Genomic DNA, 10,318 nt, shown 5'->3' with positions numbered 1-10,318 from the left:
CTGTATGACAAAGAGAATACCAGTTAGGTTTATCTCCTCTGTCTCCCATAAACAGGCAGTACAGCTCATTTGCAGAGGTGGGCAAGCTCAAGCTGAGCACAGTAATGTGCTACACCTGGCAGCAAGAATGTGGAACACCTCCCCTAGAAAGCACAGAGGTGTAAGGAATTGCTTCATTCCTTCCTCACCACAATTTCCTTCCATAATTTTTTTGTGCCAAAGGTGTGAATGCTAACCAGCGATTTCAGCTATATGTTTTTGTAACTTTCTAGACCTCCTTTACCACCAAGTTCATTCACAGACTGTTGAAATCTCTGCTATTACTACAATTCCAAGGTGTTATGTCTTCTCTAGGCTCAGTCTTAACGCCTGGGTAGACTGGAAGTCATGCTGAAGGTATTTTGAGTCATTGTTTGTTTTACCAGCTATCACAACCTTTTAAGGAGCAAGATGGTTTAAATAAATACTGTAAGTAGTTACTAGCAAGTCTTTTCCTCTCCCCTACCCCTGATCTGCAGAATAGTGATCACTGAACCACACTGCAAATTAACTGTAATTAAAAAAAAAAAAAAAGGGGGGGGGGGCGGGTGAAGAAGAAGCAAAACATTAAAAAAGCAACTTTGAGCTTCAGAAAGGTCATTTTTCAAAAGACTATTGACAATGGTGAGGAAAGAAAACACATAAATGTTTTTAAGGGGTTAAATAAATATTGTCTAGATGAATATTAGGTATCCATTAATGTCTCTCTGTGTAGCTGCGTAGTCCACCCGAACACCTATCCTTTAGTTATCCTTTTACCAGAGAAAGAGAGAGTGAGATTTTCCCTGTATTTTGCTTTGCACTCTGATGGTCAACGACAAGAAAAAAAAACCATTCTGGCTCTTTTGAATGGATGGTCAAAGGTACCTTTGCGGCTCCTTCACAGGGTGAACTAATCTGTGACAACTGTAGCTAATCTGATAAGAAGGCCCGCATGTGTGCTAATGTGCTAATATGAGGGGATTTAGAGCAGTCAACGGTCGGGAAAAACCACTGCTTCCTAAATGGACCCTCGTATGCAAGAGCCCTGGCAACATATGCGCATTTTAACACCCGCTCACCAGGGAGACAATGCGGTGGCCTTTGTTGTGCAACACAGAGGCGAGATTCTCATGGTGGGAATTTCTGCCTCACAGGCGACATTCTTTCAGATGTGATGCAAGGGGCTGGTGGCCTGGACACGGCCCGGAGCCGGGGCTGGGGCTGCGCCGACTGCTCGGCTTGGCAGAAGTTACATGTGTGAAGTGAAAGCCCCTTCACTGACAGACTGAGAACCTGGGTACTGCCTGCGTGTGTGTGTGGGAGGGAGGGAAGGAGGCAGAGAAAGGAGAGAGGAATTGGCTTAAATGTGTTCAGCCAGGTTTCTATCAGGGATATTATCAGCTTGTAGACTATGGTGCTTCATCTAACAGCTTTAAGCAGGACAGGCAGCTTACCTTTAGCACAGACCATGTAAGAAGGAAGAATTCATGGATGGTGAAAATTCAAGAGACTTCCAACATTGGTCGTGGCTGTGGTGCCTCTTCTGGACACAAATGTGCCCCGCAGACTGCGCTGGACCCTGCTCAGTTCTCAGCGTTCCTTTGTTTTCAGGTGTCCCATAGCCTAATGCAAAATGGGTATAAAAGCGTGAGCTAACACGTATCTGGAGACAAAGTCTACTCACTTAAGAGAGAAAAGTTTACTAACTGCCCCTTGTGAGTGGGGAACAGACTAGGGTTTACTAACCGCTCTTGTGAGTGTGTCTTCGTCTGGTTGGTGCTCAACCCCTTTCCAGTATGGCTGGTGTGAAGACAGCATAGTTACCGTGAGCTTGACAAAAGCACACGGGCAACGGGTGCAAACTGAAATACAGAAGATTCCATTTAAGTATAAGAAAAAAACTTTGTTACTATAAGGGTGACCAAACACTGGAGCAAGTTCCTTAGAGAGCTTGTGAAGGCTCCACCCTTTGGAGATACTCAAAACCCAACTGGACAATGTCCTGGCCAAGCTGCTCTAGCTGACCCTGACAGAGCAAGGGGCTGGATGAGATGATCTGCAGAGGGCTCTTCCAGCCTTAGCCATTCTATCACTTCAAGAGCTCAGCATATTCCCCACCCACAATTGTCTTCCAGATTTATTTCATTTGACTGACAACACAATGACAATGGCAAAGGGAAAGCAACACCAATATTAGCTCTTTTATCTCAAATAATATTCCTGCTTTATCACGATAAAAAAAATAAAACTCAAGAACATCTAAGCTGCAAATATGGCCTCAGAAAGGTGCTCATCCAGAGCAAATCAGATTCAAAGCAGTTTGGTCCAAGACACAGACCAGACAGCCTCTTACTCACAGAAGACCCCAGGTTTAAAGCTGCAGCCTTTTTAGCCTTCTTACATTTAAAACATGTTCCCACATGAGCCATAGAGAAGTAGCAGAGCTGAAAAAGTGAGATTCATCAAATACTGAGCAGTGTTTAGGGTATCTGTAAAACAATATTATTCTAGCTACTCAACTTGGTTTTTTTCTCAGCTCTCTGAGAGTATTGGTGAACAAGAACAACTTTTGTAAACATTTCTAAGTATGTAAATGGAGAAATCTTATTTATTCCTTTCCACTTTGTTGCATTCAGCAATACTATTTTATGTTTGAGTTTTGAATGCATAACAATTGACCCCTACTGAATAGTGACGACATTTCCTCTCAGAGGAAGTCCTGAGGGAAGGAAGGTCCCACATAAACAAACTTCCACTCAGTACAATAGGGTAGCCCATAAATGTGACCATTTTTTCAGGGCATGGGTGAGGCTGACACTCTCTTCCTGCTCATGTAGTCCAGGGCTTATCGCAGTCCTGTTTCCCTGTAATTTAAATGTTTGCATAGCTTCTAGTTCATTTGTATTTTTCTCTACACAGTGCAGATGTATCCCATTTTCCTGTTGCTGTGGAACACGGCCACAATTTCCAGCAGTGTTATATAAATGACCATCTGTGGTAAAAAAAAAGCTGATGCACAAGATTGCAGTGTGAGAATTTTAGCTAGCTAGCAAAATTTATGCTATTAATACTTTTGACACTTCCTGACAATAAAGGCGAAATGCAGTGTTCCCTCTGTTTTAGTGTACTGTAGCTATATGACAGACAACCACTGTTGCTGCATGCAGGGAAGCATCTCCAGGGAAAAGTTAAATAAAACCTGGTTGCCTCTGCTTAGCTTTCCTTAACCTTTTCAGGATAGTAAAGGCAGACTAAACTAATCAAAAGTTATTACTAGTGATCATGAGAGTGGTATCTAATTGCATGGAAATAAAGAAGAACACTAAGATTTCATCAGCATATTTTTGGCATCTTTGCATTTGCTGACTCCCAGAATCAGCAGGGCTGGAAACACTGAAATCCATCACACAGATCTCTGTGACTAGCACAACAGTTGTCATAGTAGATGGGGGCAGTAGTAAATTGCCAGTGCTGGTGTGGATGGGGATAAGAGGAAATAAAGATCTTCAGTGACTTTCACAATCAATTGGTGCAGTTCCAAGTGCTAGAGAGGCACAAAGACCTGTGTTTTTCTGATCACCCCCAGACTCACATTTGCTACCTTATACTCTTCAAAATACTGCTGTAGCAATCTTTCCTTTTCCCTGCCTGTGACTCCTCATTCTGTGATCGATCATATCTCACAGTGAGTCTCTCCTTTTCTTAGGAGTCACCTTGCCCAGACAGTCCTGGCTACCTGCTGGCTCCATATCAGCTTTCACTTTCCCCCACCTTCCTGATCTAAGTTCTCTTAATTCGGTTCAAAGTTCCCCTCAATTCACGTTGGCTATTCTGAAACCTAAAAACCACAGTGACACAGATTAAACCTTTCCAGGATTCTGATTAAGAGTGAAACAAACAGTATGTTTTCTTCATTTTTTTTCTTCCTTTTTTAGCAGGTATTGAACTATTATATTTAAAATTTGCAGCAAAGAAAGTGCAGGCAGACATACATCATGTAAAATTCTATTCCAAATGAGTAAAGTTTGTGAAGCCTATATACCAGGATCAGATAGGTTCGGGCAACTTTAATAACTTGAGTCGATAGGCACACACGATCATAAATACATGCATGATCTTTTGATAATCGTGCCCGAAACGCTCTCACAAAGTAAGCATATTCATGCACCAACAAGCAAATATGTGTACAAAACAGAACTACAAATACTGCATGTATCTGCATGTACTGTGGCGTCGGCTTCCTCAAACAGGCACTTTGCACATACACTTCTTTTTCTGCTCTTACAAACACTTTGAAAGTATTTGTGCTCATTCAAATGTCACTTGTGAGTCCTTTAAGCTGTAGCACTGGAGGACCTATCAAACAGTTTTCAACCCTCTGACAGAAAATTATTCTATTGTTACTTTCTACAGATGATTTCTATGAACCACAGGACGTGATTTTGTTCATTCATAACTTGTAGCAATGAGTAGACATGTGCAACGATAATTGATTAATAACAGACAAGCAGTACAAGGAGGAGAGCAATTTGCTCTGGAGTTCTAGAGAAAATTAATAAGATCAATGAGGTTTTCTTGTGAGATTAACTTTTCATTTCATTCAAATTAATTTCTCTTTTATATTTTTCTTATAGACAAGAAACCTTTGTCCAAGGAAAAGAATGTGAATGAAAAGTAAATAATTCAGATAAACAAATATGCTTACACACAAAAGACAAGTAGTAAGAGCTTCCCAAAATTTTAGGCATCTCCTTTTTGCAAAGTTAGGCCAGATTTCCTGCTAATTTTACAGAAGTGGTTAAGCAAGTATCTCCAATTTTTTCAGTAGTCACTGAGAACTTCTCGTCATAACCTTAAGAGACCCTGAGAAACCAAAGCACCTACAAAACTTCTGCTTTGGGATTATTTTGAGTAAAATCAGACATCTTCATTATGCAGTTCTGGAAAAACAATGAATATAAATGTTACATTCAGCCATTCACTTATAGTTCAGAATACATGTTTTTCTGCCAAAGGACTATACATGGTATATAATCCTTAGCTCCTTCAGGATTTTAATCTGCCATGAAGCATATGGTAAAAAGGTAAGTGTTCTGTAGAATCATTAACTTGCCTAAAGCAATGTGGATGTTCTTTATTTCTTTCTTGAAAGACAAAGAACATCTGAAAGTAGTTAACAGCCCAAACCCTATAGTTTGCTGAGGCAGCAAAAAATGAACCTGGAAATGTCCCTGCAGGGCTGAGTTTTATGTTAATTAGTCAATTCCCAGGGCAGTGCTTGTATCGACAAGAGTATGTTATTGTTCTGTTTCCTCAGTTAGTACCAAGAATGTAGAGCACAATATATAAATAAATTTATTTATCAGCACCAAAAGCATCAGGGGGATTGTGTTGTATCAAAGACACAGTAGACAGAAAAATTGCAGAAACCCCAATTCGAATCTCACTCCAGCAAGAGAACAGAACCTTTTTAATGTAATGCCACTCGTTGTAAAAGGGATTCCTTTCAGAATATCGAAAGCCTTAGGTCAAACTTTACCTTGTAAAAAGCCCATTCAGTGGCATTCATGAAGAATGGGGCTTTTAGAAGTACTGGACTCAATCAGCTCCTAGTGCTGAGGAAGACAAAACCACCAGAAAGCAGTCCAGAAGAAAAGCAGCCGAGGATTTGCTTTTTTCTAAGGGAGCTGTGGAGCAGCTGAGCGTAGAGGATGAGGCATTGCTGCTTGTCCTCTCTCTTCCACCCCATGGTGGGCTGCAAAGTAGCATTCAGCCGAGGTCAGCCAAGCTCTGGAGAAGCAAACGCCTGGTATGGCACCAGCCCTTTTGTGTTTCCTCATCCAGGCTTAGTGTGGCTGGCGTCTGGAAATACACTCACGTGTGGGATTTTATACACACAGAAGAGGACCTGCAGCAGACAGCATGAACGCTTTATAATTCTGTCCATCGCAGTATTGTTTAATGTTCTCTATATTCATTTGCTGCTGTGATCAACTCTCATCATAAAAAGGGCTAGCAGAAATGACAAGGGAAATGAGAAACTACAAAAATAGTGTTCTGGAGTAAACCCAGCTGAAAACAGATACAGTTCATTTAAAAAAAAAAAAAAAAAAAAAAAGTGATTTTTGGATAGAAGTTGACAGAGGCCTCCCTTCTGCTAAATCTTTGGCCTGTCAGGGTCCAGAACCACTCTCCATCTCTGAGGATGAATGGCATTAGTATGGTCTGGACTCACACAACCACCCTCCTCTTTGTGCCTAAATCCAGTTGCCACACGCACAGTACCTCTTGGGAAGAGCCTTAGGTCCGCAATATCACCCAAATGATACTTGGTCATTATCTGAGAGTAGCTCGTCAGCCCAGGCCAAAACTGGGCCAAACAAATTGCAAGGAAGGAAACAGACCGGATGATGGTGCTCAAACCTGTCAGTTTGCCATGATAAACAGAGCTTTTAGAGCAGCATAATGAGATATGTTTCAGCCCATCCCATTTGTTATGTCCAGGGACTGTTCCAGAAAGGGCCTGAGTCAAAGCACGTCAAAATTGTTCACAGTTTTCCCAGCGGCTTCAATGGGCTTTGCGACCTAGTCTTCAACATTTGACAATAATCAGCATTTTCCCTAGAACATACCACTTATATGCAACAAAATCTAAATAAAAAAGTGTTCTCATAATTTTGAAATCCTCATCTGGATCTGTTTCCGATTTAAGAAAAAAATTAGATTCATTCTTATTTTGCTCAAACGAGTACATACATCTCTGGTTTAAATAATAGAAAGCAGAAAAATTTTTGAGATGATATTTCCAGTGATGAGTTCCAAATTTTTTTGAGGGGGGAGCATAAAAGAATGGAGTAGGAGGTTTGTTAAGCTAAAATGACAGTTAATCTAGTTTGAACGTTAGTTGTGCTAACTGGTTTCTTTTCAGTCTGAGATCCCAATATATATACTTTCAGTTTGGGCGCAATATTTAAAGGTTTATTATAAAACTCTTTTATCTGGAACTTGTTACACAGCACAAGCCCCAGCTGTGTAGGCTGACTTGTTAGTATTTCTTTTTCTAATGCTAAACAATGGAAAGCCACTTCCCATAGCACTGTGACGTACAGTATTTCTGTAATCTTAATATAATTTTCTTTCAACCACAGACTTTATGTGTCCTCGTGCTTTTCTGGGATAAAATTTTCAGAGGAAAAAAATCCTTAAAAAAGTAATTAATCATCTGGTTCTGGTTATGCAAATGGATCAATTCTGTGACCTTCAAACCTCCCTCCCCCTCAAAGAAAGCAGTAAGAATGTAAAGCACAGAGACAGAGTTTTAGAGGTATTGAGCCTCTGATTCCTACTGACTGTTAAAACAACCTCATCCTCAACCCCTCTCAGAATACATGCTATGCTATACAGCAGTGGGCCCTTAGTTTCATGCTGCATTTTGATTTTCTCTTATTGATAGATGCAAGTCCTTCATAATTTTACTTTTACATTCTTGTAATTCAAGCAAACTTTCAAGTACAGCTTGAAAATTCCTGATTATCAGATCAAAATTTGCAAACCAATGTTTACTGAAGACTTCTTGAGAGTTCCATACATTGCTTGTGAACTTAAATTCAGTAGCAAAGTATTTGTACGTAACTGATTTTCCTCCTTGAATGAAGCTAATGATCATTTGCATACAACCTTCATCTGCTACACAAATTCTCACCTCAATAGGCTGCTGATGGACATCACTAATGCACTAGTATAGCAGGGTGCCTAACTTTCTATTAGATGACCCATAGCAAAGCAACATCAGACAATGCTGTACTCCAGGAAGGAAAAAGGACAAGTTCTGGGAGTGATTTACTCACCAGTGATGACAACGATTCTACCAGGCCCGTATTTGGTCCAAACCAAGGTGAAGGTTTCAAGCCCAGCTCCACAGGAAGGATTCAGACAATACCAAGGCAGCCTGCAGCCATTACCAACCATGGCCTTGGCATGGGAGCTGGGTTTAACTGCTGGTGACCCAAATTGCTTGCTTTCCAAGAGTAGTAATAAGAAAAATTATTTTCTTCCCTCACAAAAAGTACTGCTCATGTACAAACACTGAACATTTTGCATGAGAATAGAGATATTCAGTAGACCTGCTCCCTGGGTACCCTGATTCCAGACAGCCCTGGACAGCAACAACTGAAGAAGACATGGGACTCAACGGGTTATCAGTAAACTTCAAGATTTTGTGAATTTGCATTTTCCAATGGATGAGCAAGAAATCATCAACACTGTGGTGTTACATTGAAAAGTGTAAGGTTGTAATTATTTCTGTTGGAATTAGACACCAATGTATTATGAAAAAAATGAGTTGATGTGCCTGTTTGCATTTTGAGGGAATCAAATAATTTTTATGAATCTGGCTTTTATAAATTCCAATCAAAATCAAGGCCACATAGCTGATTAACTGTTCCTGACCCAAGAAGTTTTCAAAGACTAAAAATTTCTACACTAGAAGATCAATCTAAACTTTTTAGACCAGCCTAAACTAGACTCAAATAAGAATTTCTGGTCACCATTTCTTCAACAGGGAACTGAAATATAGGTAGTGTAAGCAACTTACTCAAGGATTACATGGGAATTGACTGACAGAAGCAAAAGGCAAACTTAGATCTTCTGTGTCTCAAATTAATCCCTGAGCTACAAGACCATGTTTCAAATTCCAACCAAGTGTTATGAACTGATCTTTCAGAGCACTTCTATGTATCCTCTCAATAACTCTTCAGTCTGCAGTAATGGGTTTTAAAAATTCATTAATAGTTATGGTATAAAGCAGTCCCCTTAAATCCTATTACCACTGTGTAAATCCCGTACTGCTCTTACGTGAACTTGGTCCTGAACCAAGGGGGTTCTGTGCATGAAAGACACAGGATGCATGAAAGCAGGATGATACTAATAGTTTTATAATTGTATATCGTGTAACACATTTCTTTTCCTCCTCTTCTTTTTTTCCTTATATATTTTCTGAGTGAATTCATGCAGAGCTAAATTACCCCTTGAGGAAAGCATATATATATAAAAAAGATCTCCTCTTGAAGCGTAGCATGCATCTTCTCTCCAGATGTCCATATCATTCTCCAGTCGATCTGTAGCCTCTTCTTTGGCAGTGCTAGGCCTGTGCTTTCTCAGAAGTTGTAACATGCTGGAGTATTGGTGGCTGCCTTATTGTTTATATGATTAGTCACTCTTGGACTATTTTAAGGAGGTGATGTATAATTTTTGTAAATTGTAGATAAACTTCATTTATTTTCTGATGATTGATACTGACCAGTTTATCTGGCTAATTGCATTTTCTAGTATATTTTCTCCAGAATCTGAAAAGCATTCAGAATGAACAAAGGCTTTGCTTGCTTGTGCTTTTTTTTTTTTTTTTTTTTTTTTTCTTTTGAGGAGGGGAGCTGTTGTAATAAAGCTAACAAAACTCCAGCTGAACTACAGCTTTATAATAAAGCTTGTGACAAGTTCTGGGATCTAAGCCAAAGTCAAACCAAATGTACAGTTTACGAGGGTGAAAGGTTTTACTGGCCAGTCTGGTTCTCTTCCAAAATGCCTTCATTTCACATGTAAACGTTAATAGAAACAAACAGTGGTAGTACCATTAACTTCTATTTTTGCCTTACTGCCTTCACGTTGTGAATAAGCCAAAGAAAGAAATTGCAAGTAGAAAATCATGGGAGGGAGAAAAAGCAGGAGAAGGAAGAATAAAATGAAACTCTGTTAGATCCCTCTCTCTAAATTCCATCTGGCCCACTGAGACTTCCTCAAAATTATTGGTAAAATGTGTTATTATTTTGGGAGGAGAAGCGGAAGGTAAAGGAAGGAAAGGGGAGGGCTCAGGCTAACTCAAAAAGATCTATAATTATAAAAAGCTGCTTTTTTGTTTCTCCCAAGCTTTGCTTTGCTTTGCAACACCAAGCCAGCATAGTGGGAAGCACGTTGGTTCATTTGCACATACTGATCATCATTTTGTGACAAGCCCCAATTTCCCCTCCTTGGTTCTGTTTAAGACAAAATTCTTTCTGAAGTCCGTGGGAGTTTTGGCTAAATAAGCCACAATATGAAGCAGGAGACTCCCAGGGACGACCCCTAGCTCACTGTGATATTATGCACACAGCATGTCTATGAAAGAGCATGTTTGCACTATTCTTCCCACATCCTTCTCTGTTTCAGCTCTCATCTATTTGTTTGTTTCCTTCCCTGATTGCATCTTGTAATGAACCCAAGACTGATAGCTCCTTAGGGCAGTGGCTTTCCATTTACTGTGTGT

General features: G+C 40.0%; 1 protein-coding gene across 1 annotated transcript in view; it reads right to left on the bottom strand.

The window, feature by feature from the left end:
- The window catches only part of LOC308072140 (uncharacterized protein), a 264,344-nt gene that overhangs the window by 42,432 nt on the left and 211,594 nt on the right, over positions 1 to 10,318 (bottom strand). Inside the window, exons 6-7 of the mRNA XM_080408622.1 lie at positions 1,768 to 1,883; positions 1,476 to 1,644 (exon numbers count right to left, since the gene is read on the bottom strand). The gene's annotated coding sequence lies outside the window, so the exon portion shown is untranslated. The remainder of the gene's footprint in view (positions 1 to 1,475; positions 1,645 to 1,767; positions 1,884 to 10,318) is intronic.

Source organism: Falco punctatus (assembly GCF_963210335.1).
Source record: "Falco punctatus genome assembly, chromosome: 12".
Classification (NCBI taxonomy): Eukaryota; Metazoa; Chordata; class Aves; order Falconiformes; family Falconidae; genus Falco; species Falco punctatus.
The sequence above is the reverse complement of the archived record's forward strand: the minus strand, read 5'-3'. Positions and strand labels throughout refer to the sequence as shown.